At 53.3% G+C, this 15,229-nt stretch overlaps 1 protein-coding gene across 1 annotated transcript in view; it reads right to left on the bottom strand.

Annotated features, from left to right (window-relative positions):
* Window positions 1-15,229, bottom strand: part of LINGO1 (leucine rich repeat and Ig domain containing 1) — an 82,364-nt gene that overhangs the window by 60,187 nt on the left and 6,948 nt on the right. Inside the window, exon 2 of the mRNA XM_064157300.1 lies at window positions 14,592-14,677. The gene's annotated coding sequence lies outside the window, so the exon portion shown is untranslated. The remainder of the gene's footprint in view (window positions 1-14,591; window positions 14,678-15,229) is intronic.

Here is a 15,229-nt window from a genome sequence, read left to right as displayed (position 1 = left end):
GGAGTTCTGAACTGTCACTCTTTAACATTTTGAGCTTGCTCAATATTTGCCATGATGTTCTTAGGGCAGCAGAGGTGGCCTGCATGGAGATGGGAGATTCCAGAGCTCGTCAAGCAGGTGAGCTGAAAGTAGTGACCAAGCAAGGTGATACAGAGGCCCCAGCCTGCTGGAAGTGACATATCTTGGAGGAGAGCCAGAGCTGACATCCTGATCACAGACAGCAATTAAGAAATTAAGCTATCAGAGAGGCTTTTTGGGAGGGGTGAGTGTCTGTGGTTTGGTCAGATGCCAGGGCAGGTCAATAACATTTGTCCTTCTCCTCTCCGCTGCAGATGGAAATCCTCCTCTGCTCCCTCCTCCCACAACCACACACCATGGAGGACACACAGTGGCAGAGATGGAGAACGTTAGGACTTTGCAAGGCAGCGGCACTGAGGAGAGGGATGGGACAGACACCACCTGGAGAACTCAGACCTGGCAAAGCCAGCTTCATTTTGCCCTGAACCATAGTCCCTAGCTATAGCTTGAGCCCTTCCTTGCAGGGAAGAAGAGGAATACCCAGTGGTGCTCCCTGAGTGGCTGCTGGGGCTGTTCCCCAGCCAGCCCATGTTCTCTGGACAAAGAGGCAGCCCTTGGGCAGAGACAGCCGCAGCTGGGGCACGCTGCCACGGGCCGTGCAATGCAGCACACGGTGCGCCCAGAGCAGTCCTTGGGCTGTGGGTCCCGACAGACTGCACCCAGGATAGCAAGAGCATCCCACCCTTTGCCTCACAGGCTGCCAACCTCCAGGGGATGCAGCCTGTGGGTCGGGGGGAAAGTCTTTTGCTCAGCTAGAGACCCTAATTAGCTTTAATTATTCCTACCTCCTGTGGCAGAAAGCAGGACAGCCACAGCGCACCTGCTCCGGCAGCAGCTCACAGCCTCTCGCCGGCCACCATGTGGGGAAAGCGAGAGAGCTGTGGTCGCTCCCTGAGAGACCACCCGGGGAACCACAGGCAGAGACACGCAGCTGCGGCCCCTGACACACCCCGGAGCACCACGGACTCACAGCCGCCGCTGTCCCCACGCCGCGGACGCCAACCCCGCGCCCTGCCCCTCAGCAGCGCTGCGCTCCGCCCGTGCGTGCCCCCTGCGCGCTGCCGCCCCAGCCCCGCCAGCCTGCCTGCGCACAGCCGCGCTTGCCCGCCCACAGCCGCACGCAGGCAGCTGCCTTTCCGTGCCGGGCCTGAGAAATATTGATTTCCTTCCCCCCCTGCAATATTTCGCTTGGCTGAGCAGATTTAGAATTGAAGCGTCAGACTCTGCCTAGAGACCAGAACCGTATTTAATTCCACGGTTAAAGAAGCCCTGGAGCAGGTTATTCTTATTTTAAACTACCAGTGCACTTAAAAGCAAGTGACATTTCAGGGGGGGATGGGATGGGAGATGGTTGGTGCCCTCTGCCTTGGTCCAGCTGGTGCTGGGAAGAGTTTTGCAGCTCTGCTGCTGCGTGGCGTCCCTACAGCCCCATCAGCTGCTCTGCCGCACCAATGAGAGGAGGGGGGGTGGTGGCGAGCTCGCAACCCAAGCTCAGGAGACCTGTTTCCATGCCTTTCTGGCTGAGGAGAAATGAGAGGATGGCAAGAGAGAAGAAAGAAAGGTGTGAAAACCTCTGATGAAATTGCTCGGTGCATTGAGGTTTCAAGATTCATATTGTTTGTCCTGTACCTCACGGAGTGGAGCCCTCGGTAATGAGCAGTTTGCAGGTACTGAACAAAAGCAGGGTGCCTTGTCCAGAGGATGGTCCCTGATGGTGCACATCACAGAGCAGTGCTGCTGCGGGGCACAGCCATCCATGGCCACCTCCCCAACAAAAGCCTCCAGCCTACTCCAGGTCAGGCTAGCCATTTACCCTCACAGCTGTAGTGGCACGGCTCTCACCACGTAGCCTCAGCCCTGATAGCCAAAAGAGATGCAACACTGACTTTTAAGGGAGGAGAAGGAGAGGGAAAAATACAACAGCAAAGGCTTGCTCAAAGCATCTGAGCTTATACTAGGTCCAAGCAGGACCTGCACAGACCAAGCTTGTCACACACTGTACACTGTGCCATGCAGAGGATGCCTACAACCCAGCAGAGCAATGGAGGAAAGCCAAATGTCCACAAAATGGAAGGTTCAGCTCAGCAGAAGGGGAGGTTCAGGGGAGGTCAGCCCTGCCAAGGAATGGGTGAAGGTATGCTGGAGAAGAGGAAAGGAGACATGGGTTGCTACATACTCATCTGCCCACATCACATCTCCAACGAATCATAGCACAGGGCTGTCACTCTGCCCTGCCTAACATGGTCTGGTCGGTTTGTTCAGCACACAGACCTCTGCTACTCCCACTTTGCCACAGGCACCATCTCCCTGCTCCTTCCTGTCAGACATGCATCCCCAGTGGATTACAGAGCAACAGGCAGAGGGGGTGTTTACAACCTGGAAATAAAGCTGGAGACACCAGGTGCCAGACACCTCATGGGCACTTGGGTCCACGTCTGAATGGAGAGAGATGAGCAACACAGTATCATAGAATCGTTTCAGTGGGAAAGGACCTCAAAGATAATCAGAGGACTGCAGCACCTCTCCTACAAAGACAGGCTGAGAGAGTTGGGGGTGTTCAGCCTGGAGAAGAGAAGGCTCCAGGGAGAAGTTAGAGCAGCCTTCCAGGACCTGAATGGGGCTACAAGAAAGTTGGAGAGGGACTGTTTGAAAGAGCCTCTAGCTATAGGATAAGGGGCAATGGCTTTAATCTAGAGCAGGGCAGATTTGGATTGGACATTGGGAGGAAGTTCTTCACTGTGTGGGTGCTGAGACACTGGAACAGGTTGCCCAGGGAGGTCGTAGATGCCCCAACCCTGCAGACATTCAGTGTCAGACTTGAGGGGTCTCTGAGCAGCCTGATCCAGTTAGGGATGTCTCTGCTTACTGCAAGGGGAGTTGGATGAGATGACCTCTAGAAGTTCCTTCCAACCCAAAGCATTCTAGGATTCTATGGTTTGGACCTGGTGCTAGGCTAGGCAGCACCCAGGGCTATAGTTTACAGATGCCATAGGGCACTCCAAGCACAAAGAGGTGAGGCTGGAAGCAGCTTCAGCTTAAACCCAAGTTCATCCAGAGAGACCTGGGCAGACCAGAGAGCTGGGCACAGAGGAACCAGATGAAGTTCAAGAAGGACAAGTGCAGAGTCCTGCATCTGGGGAGAATAACAAACTGCACCAGTACAGGCTGGGAGGTGATCTGCTGGAGAGCAGTCCTGTGGAGAGGGACCTGGGGGTCCTGGTGGCTAACAAGTTAACTATGGCACAGCAATGTGCCCTGCTGGCCAAGAAGGCCAATGGGATCCTGGGGTGTATTAGGAAGAGTGTGTCCAGCAGATCAAAGGAGGTTCTCCTCCCCCTCTACTCGGCCCTTGTGAGACCTCATCTTGAATACTGTGTTCAGTTTTGGGCTCCCAAGTTGAAGAGAGACAGGGATCTGCTGGAGAGGGTCCAGCAGAGGGCTACGAGGATGATGAGGGGACAGGAGGGCATGGCTTATGGGGAGAGGCTGAGGGACCTGGGGCTGCTTAGTCTGGAGAAGAGAAGACTGAGAGGGGATTTGATAAATGTTTTGAGGGCTGCCTTGAACTGGGACACAGGCTTTGCTCACTGCTCCCTGGGACAGGACAAGGACCAACAGGGGTAACTTGCAGCAAAAGAGGTTCTGCCTCAACGCAAGGAGGAACTTCTTGACTGTAAGGGTCCCAGAGCACTGGAACAGGCTTCCTAGAGAGGTTGTGGAGTCTCCTTCTCTGGAGCCTGGATGTGTTCCTCTGTGATCCGTGTCAGATAGGATTGTCCTGCTCTGGCAGGGGCGTTGGACTTGATGATCTCTTTGGGTTCCTTCCAACCCCTAACATCCTGTGAGCCTGTGATAAACCCAGGCAAGACCTGGTGACTTCTGTACACAACAAAGCAGGAGCTGCCATGAGTTTAGGCTCAGGGGGCCTGTATGGGGACCCATGGGGCAAGTGGAAAGGTCCACACAGAGAGGAGACAGCTGAGATGCAGAGCAGAAGGAACGAAAGCACACAATTAGCCGTGGCAAAGCCAAGGCTGTGGAAGCACATTAGTATAATTATTATTGTTGCAATTATGGTTTTTTTCCCCTGTATTTTTGACAATTCAGTAAGAATTAGCTTAACAAAGAAAACGTCTTTTGTTAAGTGCCAGTGAAGCTACAATGGAGAGAAGCACAATAACATTTCGCTTTGCATCTGGAAGTTTCTAAGGATTTACCCAGTTCTTTTAAATAATAATAATAATAATAATAATAATTAGAAGGGAAGAAAAAAAAAAAAAGGTCCAGAAACTTCCCACCCAAAGTTTTTTTTCTAAAGGAAAATGGCAATTACTTCACAGACAGCACAGTGAAACCCTGGCACTTTGGTGTTCTCTTGCCACAAACACACAATTCAGCATAACAGAGGCATGGCTACAACCTTCCAGAGCTGCTGGAGGTGCACTGTTCTCAACAACAACCACTAGAACAAGCAGCAGCTTCTTCAGTGTTTGCAGCAGGACCAGGGAATGGGCTGTCCTTCTGTACATGGCAGTGGTAAGGCTGCATCTCAAATACTGGGTTCAGTTTTGAGTCTTTTCCAAGGAATTTAAGGTGCTGGAGCTGGTCCAGAGAAGGGCAACAATGGTGGTGAAGGGTCTGGAGAATAGGGCTGGTGAGGAGCAGCTGAGACAACTGGAGTTGTTTAGCCTGGAGAAGAGGATTCTGAGGAGAGACCTCACTGCTGAATGAGGTGGGGGTCAGTCTCCTTGCTCAAGTAACAAGAAATATGACAAGAGGAATTGGCCTCAAGTCACGCCAGGGCAGGTTTAGGTTGGATATTAGGAATGATTTCTTCCCTGAAAGGGCTGGCAAGTCTTGAACAGGCTACCCAGGGCAGTGGTGGAGCCACCACTCCTTGAAGGGATTTAAAAGCTGCTTAGGTATGGTGCTGAGGGATGTTTAGTGGATGGGAGATGGTTTAAAGATCTCCTCCAACCCCAACGAATCTATGATTCTATAATATCTTTATCTGCTGAGGTCAGCCAGTGTCACCAAACCTACTGAAAGCTTGGCGTATGGGCACATGGGTACCACCATGATATTCCCCTTCCTCCTTCCCCCATCTTCCCAGAAATCCAGCTGAGGCAATAAGCATCCATAATGACACAGCTTGAAAGAACAAAGGACTAAGTGGGAATAGATAGAAAAATAACAATGCACAATCCCAACAAAACCCATTGCAATTAGCTGAACTATTAAGTGAATTAAAAGGTATAAAGGAATAAAGTTTCCTGAATGTCAACTTGACACAGGATTTTTGATGTTCAGGAAGGGAAACTGGTCCCTTGAGTCAATGTGCCTGCTCCCAGGCCAGGCATTAAAGGCTTGCTGGTTAGATGTTGCTGGCTGAGGTCCTTTTGATCTGGGCTGCAGGCTACAGCATGCACTTCCCTACCAACACAGCCCCAGATGCCCCTCTCCTGCATCCTCAGAATGGGGAGGGCACAAAGAGCTGCTGGCATGGGCAGGGCTGGCCAAAGCAGGGGCTCTGTAGGGAAGGAAGAGCTGAGAACTGCCTCTCCAGTGCCATCCAAACACCACCTTGATCAGGCCATTTTGTCAGGGTGCCTTTGCACCTTCAGCTCGCCAGCTCTCCTCCAAGTAGGACAAAGCAGCAGGGCTGCTCTGTCACATCTCTGCCTTCACCTCTCCTGCAGGCACCAGCCACAATTTTCCCTCTCTGGGGAAAGCAGCTTTGCTTAGCAGCACTTTTCCTGTCAGCAAAGGCTCTGCCCTCAGCACCCCCTGAAGAGAGAGACCTTTCCTTTTGGGGAGGAGGGGAAATGCTCCCTCCTACGGCAAATGCCAGGGTGTGGAGCAGGCAGCATGACATCAAACACCTTGATGGTTTCACAGGGGAAGCCTGGAGAGGTGGCCTGGATCCCTCACTCCCCAGACCTACAAAGTAAAAGCTCAGCTGCTCAGAAGGACAACCCTGCAGGTTATCACCTATTTCATGCCTGCAAGGTCAGTTATGGGAGACAACCACTAACACAGGCATGTGTAGATCCATATAGATATCTTTCTGGATTCCTCCTGTGCTTCCTACGTGTGTAATCCAGAAGCTTAACCAGTGAGGCACCGACAAGCCCATCAAACCAAGCAATCTGTCTCAGACAGCTGCCAGAGCTGCCTCTGAAGTTGCTGTCTCGCCACTGACAATAAGAGGCTCTTAAGTGTCCTAAAATTGTACTGTGAGTTCCCCAGCACTCTCACCCCTCTCCCTCGAGCTCCTTCCTGTGTTTCTCCAGCAGAACACTCTCTCACACAAATAAACACACAGGGAGGCACAAAAGGCATTTCCTCTGGCTGCACAGCACTGGCATGGATTTCTCATTCAAATATTCAGCTGCATCCATTAGAGATCAAAAGCACAGCACCAAAAGGAGGCAAGGCACGAACATCCCAAGCCAATACTCAAACTTCCCCTTTCATTCCTGTCCTGGCTGAGGGAGCAGAGGGATCTGTCACACCCACTGTGGTGGCTGTCAGGTGTCACAGGCCCAGGACATTTTCACACACAGGTACAGCCCTATCACTCAGCAGAGGGACCTTGCCAGGCTGGATGGGTGGGCAGAGGCCAATGGGATGAGATTCAACAAGGCCAAGTGCAGGGTTCAACACTTTGGCCACAACAACCCCAAGCAGCGCTACAGGCTGGGGACAGAGTGGCTAAGAGCAGCCAGGCAGAGAGGGAGCTGGGGGTACTGGGAGATAGTAGGCTGAAGAGGAGGCAGCAGTGTGCCCAGGTGGGCAAGACAGCCAATGGCATCCTGGGCTGGCTCAGGAGCAGTGTGGGCAGCAGGACAAGGGAGGTTCTTCTGCCTCTGTACTCAGCACTGCTCAGGCCACAGCTTGAGTGCTGTGTCCAGTTCTGGGCTCCTCCTTTCAAGAGAGATGTTTAGGTGCTGAAAGGTGTTTGGAGAAGGGCAGCAAGGCTGGGGAGGGGCCTGGAGCACAGCCCTGTGAGGAGAGGCTGAGGGAGCTGGGGGTGTGCAGCCTGCAAAAGAGGAGGCTCAGAGCAGACCTCATTGTCTACAACTACCTGAAGGGAGGCTGTAGCCAGGTGGGGTTGGGCTCTGCTGCCAGGCAAGCAGCACCAGAAGAAGGGGACACAGCCTGAAGCTGTGCCAGGGGATGTCTAGGCTGGATGTCAGGAGGAAGCTCTTCACAGAGAGAGTGATTGGCATTGGAATGGGCTGCCCAGGGAGGTGGTGGAGTCACCGTGCCTGGAGGTGCTCAAGAAAAGCCTGGATGAGGCACTTAGTGCCATGGTCTGGTTGACTGAACAGGGCTGGGTGCTAGGTTGGGCTGGATGAGCTTGGGGGTCTCTTCCAAGCTGGTTGATTCTATGATTCTGTGATACCTCTATCTCGGCACAGAGCCCTGGGCAGCCACAGCTTTCAAAAACGGCCATTGCAGCCTTTATCAGCAACATCTGTGCAACAGGCAGGTGGATCTGGATGCTGTGGGCTACCTGGGTGCTGGGAGGTCTCCAGAGGGGTGCAAAACTGGGGCTGGCACATCCTGAGCTGACTGGAGAAAGCTGCTTGCTAGAAGCATGAAGTGAACTCTGGCCCGGGGAATGGTTTGCAATGTCCTCCGCAGCACCCAGAGAAGCTAGGGCTTGCTGCACAGGTAGGAAGGAGGTATCACAGTATCACAGACTCCACCAGCATGGCCAGAGCTGGAGCATTGCTGGCACCTTCCTGCAGTGCAGCAGGATGTATAGTTGAAATGCACCCTGCCCCCAAACACGTCCACCTGCCTCCTTTGCACCCTCACCTCCCAGCCAGGGACCATTTGCCATGGTGGGCTTGTGTTTATCAACAGGGACTGGCTCCCTTGCCCAGCATCCTCCATTGCTGAGCCCTTCAGCTCTTCTCCCACCTCCAACATCCCTTTTCCCACTGGAGATCTCCCAGACAGGGCAACAGGGCTAGGCCCTGGCAGCCACTCTGCTCCTTTCCCCACACCTCGGTGAGGAAGGTGCTCAGCAGGAGCCGCAGGGCTTGGCATGTTTACTGTGTAATATATGAACTCCTACCAGTTTTATAAGCCCCTCCTGGCTCAAATCACATTGTAATTCTGAACAGCCTTAAACTCATTTAAATCCTAATAAAAACACCACCCTGCATTTGCATTTGCTGCTCGAGAGTCCCCAGGGCTGCTGTGACAGCAGGGCTCGGGAATTGATAACGCTCAGGACGCTGCGTGCCGGAAACCATCCCTTACAGCGGGGTCAGGACATGCACTTAACAGGGCCATTAAAAACACAGGTGTGGGAAATGGACCTCCCGACTGATTCAGGGTGAGGAACAGAGTGGGCAGGTGCCAAAGCTTTCACCAGTGCTGAAAGCTCAGTGTCCCACACCTTCTGAGAAGCCTGGTGAGGCCCAGGCCCAGATACACGGCACTGACAGAACAAGGCACCTGCAGATAACACCATAAAGAGGGTGTTCAAAGAGGAGAGGGAATGACTAACGAGATGCCAGCAGACAGCAAGCTGTGTGGCTGCTGCTGGAAGTCTGGGCATGAATGGCACAGAGGCACCCTGGGGGCAGATGGGGACAGACGCAAGAACTAGCCCTGGTTTCCCACACTGCCTGGTGGCAAGGGGGGGTGCTGCTGGTACAGATTGGAGGCACATCACTCCGTGGGAAAGGCACTGTGACTGCATCTCACAGCACATCCTCCGCCCCCAGAACACCTTGGTGATGTGCCAGCCCTGCCTGTGCCTCAAAGACCAGTGGGATTTGCTCTGACTTAGCCAGAGGAGGCAGCCAGGGGCTGGGTGCTGGGAGGCTGAGCAGAGCAGCTTCCATTGGCAAGCCCACAGAGCTCTCACCTCGCTCCAGGCACAGCAGGAGCGTCAGGTCAGCAGTGACCCAAGGCTTGCCCTTGCCCAAGAATACCCTCTGCAGCATTTCTGCTCCACCACTCCCTACAGCATCCATGTCTCCTCCTGCAGCCACTTGCCTTCATGCCCAGCTCTGCTGTGTTCCCAGCCCTCCGCCCTGCTCGCCACCCTCAGTCTGCCCAGTGCTTTATGCCTGACTGTTCTTGGTGATGACATTAATAGGCTCTCCTGAAACAGTGAGATTATGAGCTATACCCTTCCAGCAATAGAATTACTAATTATTACTGAGATAAATGGGAATATCAATGATGAAAGTCAATATTATTGCCTCCTTTGTTCCTGTTTGTTTTATTTGTAGATGAAAAGACCACTCAGCCTGTCTCCCCAGGATGTGGCTGGGAGCTGGAACAGCTCCTCTTGGCAGGCTCGTCCAGAGTCGTGCTCTGATAAGAAATCATACTGCACACATGCTTGCAAAGGGCTCTCTAAATCAGCAGCTCTCAAAAGCAGGCATTGTCTTTGATTGATTCATAAAACTGGAGCTGCCTCCGTTCCCCACTCCACTACCAGGCGAGGGAGGATTTAGGGGAGGGGGAAGGTGCAACGTGGGTGGAAGTGAGTAATTGCAGAACATGGCACAGCACAGAGAACACTCCAGTTTGGCTGGGCTTGATGTTCACGCCTTCATCCTCCTTGCCTAGTGGTTTAGCACCCAAGGTGGGGACTGAAGACCCTCCCCAGGCCCTGACACCCATTCTTGGCCTGACCTTGGACAAGTCCACAGCACCACTGCAGCCAGGCAAGCACTTACAATGGCAATGCTGCCTTACTCAGCAAGTCTACTCCTTCCATGCACTCTGGAGTCAGAGCTGCTGATTTCAGTGACAGAAGACATGTTTTTTTAAGCCCTATTAGCCTGGCAGAGCTAACACATCTAAGAGCAAGTGAATGGGATGCTAATTTTGGATCACAGCTAACGTCAGGAGAGCACTTCCTGGAGCAGCAGGCAAGCGGAGGTGCTCCCCATAGACACAACCCACCACAGGCTGCCCCACATCTGTCCCCATGACCACGACCCATCCCCAGATGCCCTGTGTCTATTCCCACAGCCATGACCCACCATCAGGTGCCACAGGTCTGTCCCTACAGCCACAACCCACCGTTGGCTGTCTCACATCTGTGGGAAGTAGGATGCAGCACAGAGGGGGCCACAGAATGCACCTTGGAGTGCACAGTCCAGCACACCTCAAGCATAAGAGACATTTTTCTTGTTCCTAACACACCCTCATGTTTCTAAATGAGCTCCATTTCCTTCCAGGTCCTCTGTCCATCACCTGCAAACATTCCTGGGAACACACCAACCCTCTGACCCCCAACTTATCCCCCGTCAAGTATCAATACAGTGACAGTCTCCCACTATTGCACATGAACCAGCTCGTCCCTTCTCTGCCATAATAAGGACACTCCTGCTGCCCTCTCCCAGTGCAATGAAACCAGAACTGGGAGCCTTGCAGGAGTAATTATTCCAGCTTTTAGGAAGAAGCCAGCCTGCCCTGAATATTTCATGGGAGGTAATTTTGTTAAGGCTTTTTAACCCCCCACACCCCCTTCCTGCATGTCAGGGTGTAATTAAGTAGAAAGTATTAGTGCATAAACCCAAAGAAACAAATTGCCATGCACACCCTGCTCCTACCCTCGCTCACTCCTGCCTCTTCCCTGCATTTAACATGAATGTGACATCCCAAGCTGTGTGTGCACAATGCAATCTCCCATTCCAAGACAGGGAAGAGCTCTGTGACCACTGGAAAGTGCCTCTCAGTCTCACTAGCACAGCACCCAGCATCTCCTGCCACAGATAGCACCTCATAGTCCCCAGCAAGATTTACACACTGCAGGGCCCTCAGCACCAGGTACCCCCCACTGCAAAGCTCCTTGGATTCACTGCACTGTGGTGGTGGCATCCAGGTCTGCACCAAGGAGCAGCAACAGCACCCACGACGCCATCCTGGGGCTGTGCAGCCTGGCTCCCTGCCCAGCTCATTAGCATCCTGTACAATTAACATTTGTTTTTGCAAAAGCAGCACACACACAAAAAAATCATCAGCAACAAAACCCACAAGAACAAAATATCTCTTTATGTTAATAACTTTGCCAGCCTGTGGAGAGAGATGCTTGGAAAGAAACCTGGCTTCATCTACAAAGCCAGCTGGGAACCAGGTAAGGAGTGGGAAAGAAATTCAGGGCTTTTCTTGGTCCTGCTGGGGTGAAGGAGCAGACTTTCTGACACAGGCTACAGACCTCTCCTCTGCTGCAGCACCTCCCTCAAGTCTATTTTTCTCTCTCCCTTGGTTCTTCTATAGAATCATAGAATCAGTCAGGGTTGGAAGGGACCACAGGGATCAGCCAGTTCCAACTCCCCTGCCATGTTCAGGGACACCCTACCCTAGAGCAAGCTGGCCAGAGCCCCATCCAGCCTGGCCTTAAACACCTCCAGGGATGGGGCCTCAACCACCTCCCTGGGCAACCCATTCCAGGCTCTCACCACTCACATGCTCAACAGCTTCCTCCTCACCTCCAGGCTGAACCTCCCCACCTCCAGCTTTGCTCCATTCCCCCTAGTCCTGTCACTCCCTGATAGCCTACAAAGTCCCTCACCAGCTTTTTTGTAGGCCTCCTTTCAGATCCTGGAAGGCCACAAGAAGGTCACCTGGGAGCCTCCTCTTCTTCAGACTGCACAGCCCCAACTCTTTCAGTCTGTTCTCATAGGACAGTCATCCTGTTTAAACAACAGCTTTCAGGACAGCCAAGCCAGAGTGACCCCACTGTCTCCTGCAACTTTCCTGGACACCGCTGCTGCTCTTACATGAGACTCTCCCCACCTTCTGGAGCTACCAGTTGGTCCCCTTTGGGGACAGTGTGAGGTGGCAGGAGGTCCCAGGCAGGCTCTCCTGCTGCGCAGGCAGCCTGGCTCTGTTGCATTGATTTTCCTTTCTTTGAGCCAGGAGATCATTCAGCAAAATGAAGTTATCAGAGGAGGGAATGTTTCCACCTCACAACTGGTACTGCTCCTCTTCAACAAGTGCTGGCCTGCACAGCACTCCCAGAAGAGACCCTTCTGCTAAACGAGCTGCTACTCTCCCCAGCTCCTGCCATGCCAGGTGCCACCATCCAGCCCTGTCCCCACTCCTCCCTTCTTCCCTACTCTAGGTCACCTGCATCATCATTCCTGCTCCTGGCCACCCTCATGAGGGGTTTCTGGATAGGCTGAGGAGCCTGTGGTGTCCCTGTTCCCATTCACAGGCTTTTGCCATAACCCTGATGATGAAAATCTGCTTTGAAAAGGTGAAAATCCAAACCATGCCTGTGACAGGCTTTGCGGAAAGCTTGACCCATTGCAAGTTTGTGACTACATCACCAGAGCAACACCAGAGAGGAAAGGGTTGGGGTTTTTTTGGGAGCATTTATGGCACAGACAGTCAGAGAGGAAGAGCAACATCCCTCAGAAACCACATGAGTTCAAAGATTTGCTCAGTTTAAACACTAAAAATTCATGCATTAAAAACCCACTCAGGTTCAGTCCTGCCTCAGAACTAAATAAAACCTCTGACCACATCAACCAGCCCCAGGGTTCACTGTCTCCTTGGGGAGAGGGTTCAGGTGTCTGCCAGATGCTCAGGCTCAGCACCAGGTCCTGTTTCAACTCCAGGCCTTTGGGTGTGATGCAGGGGCTAGGCACTGACCCCAGGGTCCTCAGAACCCGAGCTGTGGCTGCTGCATATCGTCAGGCTATGCAGCTGCTCCAGTCTGACACCAGTTAGCACAGAGATGCTGAGAAACCTAAACACCCTCCCTCTGCTACCCCAAATTTCCTAGGAAAAGACTTTTTTTTTTTTTGCTTTTCTCTCCATACACATGGAAAAACAAAATCACCTCGCTTGTTAAACGCTGTTCTTGGGAGGGAACAGAAAAAAATATCTTCAACTTTTGCAAATGGCACTCAGGAAGAAAATACTCACATCCGAACCAGAACCAGATGGCTCCTCCGAGCTCGTGTTTGCAGGGAGGGCTTTAAGCAGCACCATCGTTTCCCAGCAGAATTGTGTGTTGATAGGAGAGCACCAAGAATAAACCCGCTCCAGGGCTGGCTGCCGAGAGGGTGTTTTGACAGAAAACTGCTATTTCGATGGTCCCTCCACTTGCTCTGTCAGCCCTGACACGGTGGGAACTCCTCTGACCCAGCATCCTCGGCACTCGGCTTTCCCCGGGCCTGCCAGGAGCAGCCGCGGGAGCAGGGAGGGAGAGGTGCCTCGGCTCACTCCTGCTTACCATAGAAGCGGGAAGCAGCAAAGAGAAGCTAGAGATGCCTCTCTGCAAAGCTGAAGACACCTCTCTGCTGGCCCCTCTAGTGCAGGAACGTGAGGCGAGGTGAGGACAGGTCCCTTTTTTGCATGCATCAGGTTGAGCCTATGCAGCCTGCTCGTTGCTTTGGGCAGAACACGATGCAAAGGGGAAATGATCTGTCCGTGTGCGTGTGCCAGCGTGAAAGCCAGCTCTCCCTCACCGCTTTGATTCCCTCTCCTCTGAAGCAGGCGTGGGATGCAGGTCCAGGTGGGCCCCTGCGCTCTGCTCTAAGCAAAGGTGTCCCTCCCAGCGGCGCCACTCCTGCAGAGCGAGGATCACCCCTCCCATCTCAGGCCACCTCGGACGACATCCAATTTGAGTACCCCTCCCATCTCAGGCCACCTCGGACGACATCCAATTTGAGTACCCCTCCTTTCTCAAAAGATGCTCGAATCATCCTCATTTCTTCTAATGTTTGAAGCGTTGTTATTAATCGACTGAATTCTGCTCTTCATGGAGGGAGATGCCTTTCTCCTCTCCCGAGCACTGACATCCTGGGAAATTGCCTCAGCCCAGACAGCTCTGATGTTTGCTGTCTCACGCATCGCCCGCATCGGCCTGACAGCGCACAGATGTCAGCTGAGGACTGGGCTGTGCGGTACGAGCTGAAACTGGCTCCTGTCTCTCAACTGTCCCGGCGAGAGCGCTGCCAGGAGGCTGAGCCGGCGGAGCGGGCGCGGGTGCCTCGCAGCGCTAATAGAGACATCTCCCCGAGCGCCGCTGGGCGAGGGCCCTCTCTCGCCCGCCCTCTCCTGGAACATCAAACCGCTTCTGCCCAGCATCCCCGAGGCTGCAGAGCTCGGCTGGCCACGCTCGCTCGCTCCGCGCAGCCAGCGCTCACCCTCACCTATGCTGGAGCGACCCACCTGGGTAGAGCTGTACGGCTCCATGACAAAGACCTTCTCTGTCACATCGCTCAAATACTCACTTCTCTCCCTCCCGGTAAAACCCTCCCCTGTGCAGGTGTGATGGATGAAACATTTCCTACCTGTTCCCGACAGGCAGGCAGCTCCTGCCTCAGGTCCTGGTTGAAAGCTGCATTGCCTTACACCCCAGGAGGGCTGGGCAGCAGCCCCAGGCTATGGGAAGGAGGCATTTCTGCCTTGCTTTGGCAGCAGAAACAAGTCCAAGCCTGGACTCAGCAAGACAGAAGCATGTGAGTGTCATATGCTGGGCGATACCACAGCTCCCGAGCTCGTGTGCCACCTACCCAGGTCAGATGAAGGCAGGATGCTGGGGGATCAGTTGCCAGGGGCGTGCTGGGCTTTGGCCTCTCCTCTGCGTTCCACTCATGCACTGTGGGTGAAACAAGATGGCAATTAGGGCTTTAAACCTGGTGTTTGAGAGGCAGGCAGGAGAGAAATGAAAAAGCTGGGAATGTTTCACACCGCCCCCCCCCCCCCCCCCCCCCCCCATACCTCCCAGAATCAGAGCTTGTCTGAGTTTAATCTTCATCTGAGCCAATATTTAAAAGCTATAAATCAGGCTGCAACAGACAGAAAAACACAGGAACCAAAATTTAGTGGACCTGCTTCTGAAAGGCCCAGAATGAACTGCTGAATAGAAGCCATTTTCCCATGGAAATAGAGCAAGCCTGTACTTAGCAGAGCATTGATCTGCTGACAGCTACCAGGACAGATTTGGGCCAGAGCACTTGGGAATCATTTGCAGTGATCTCTCAAGAAACACATGTGTGCAGAAGCCTTCTGAAAACATCCTTCTGGTTGTAAAGCAGTGCTGTAGCTGCCTACAAGGCTGGGTGGCACTCAGTAGCCAGCCTGGGTTTGCACTGCCTTCTGTGAGCCTTCCCAGACAGGCAGCACTGCCAGGGCAGCTCAGAACCTGGGC

The sequence above is a fragment of the Pogoniulus pusillus genome, chromosome 17 (assembly GCF_015220805.1).
Source record: "Pogoniulus pusillus isolate bPogPus1 chromosome 17, bPogPus1.pri, whole genome shotgun sequence".
NCBI classification, from domain to species: domain Eukaryota; kingdom Metazoa; phylum Chordata; class Aves; order Piciformes; family Lybiidae; genus Pogoniulus; species Pogoniulus pusillus.
The sequence above is the reverse complement of the archived record's forward strand: the minus strand, read 5'-3'. Positions and strand labels throughout refer to the sequence as shown.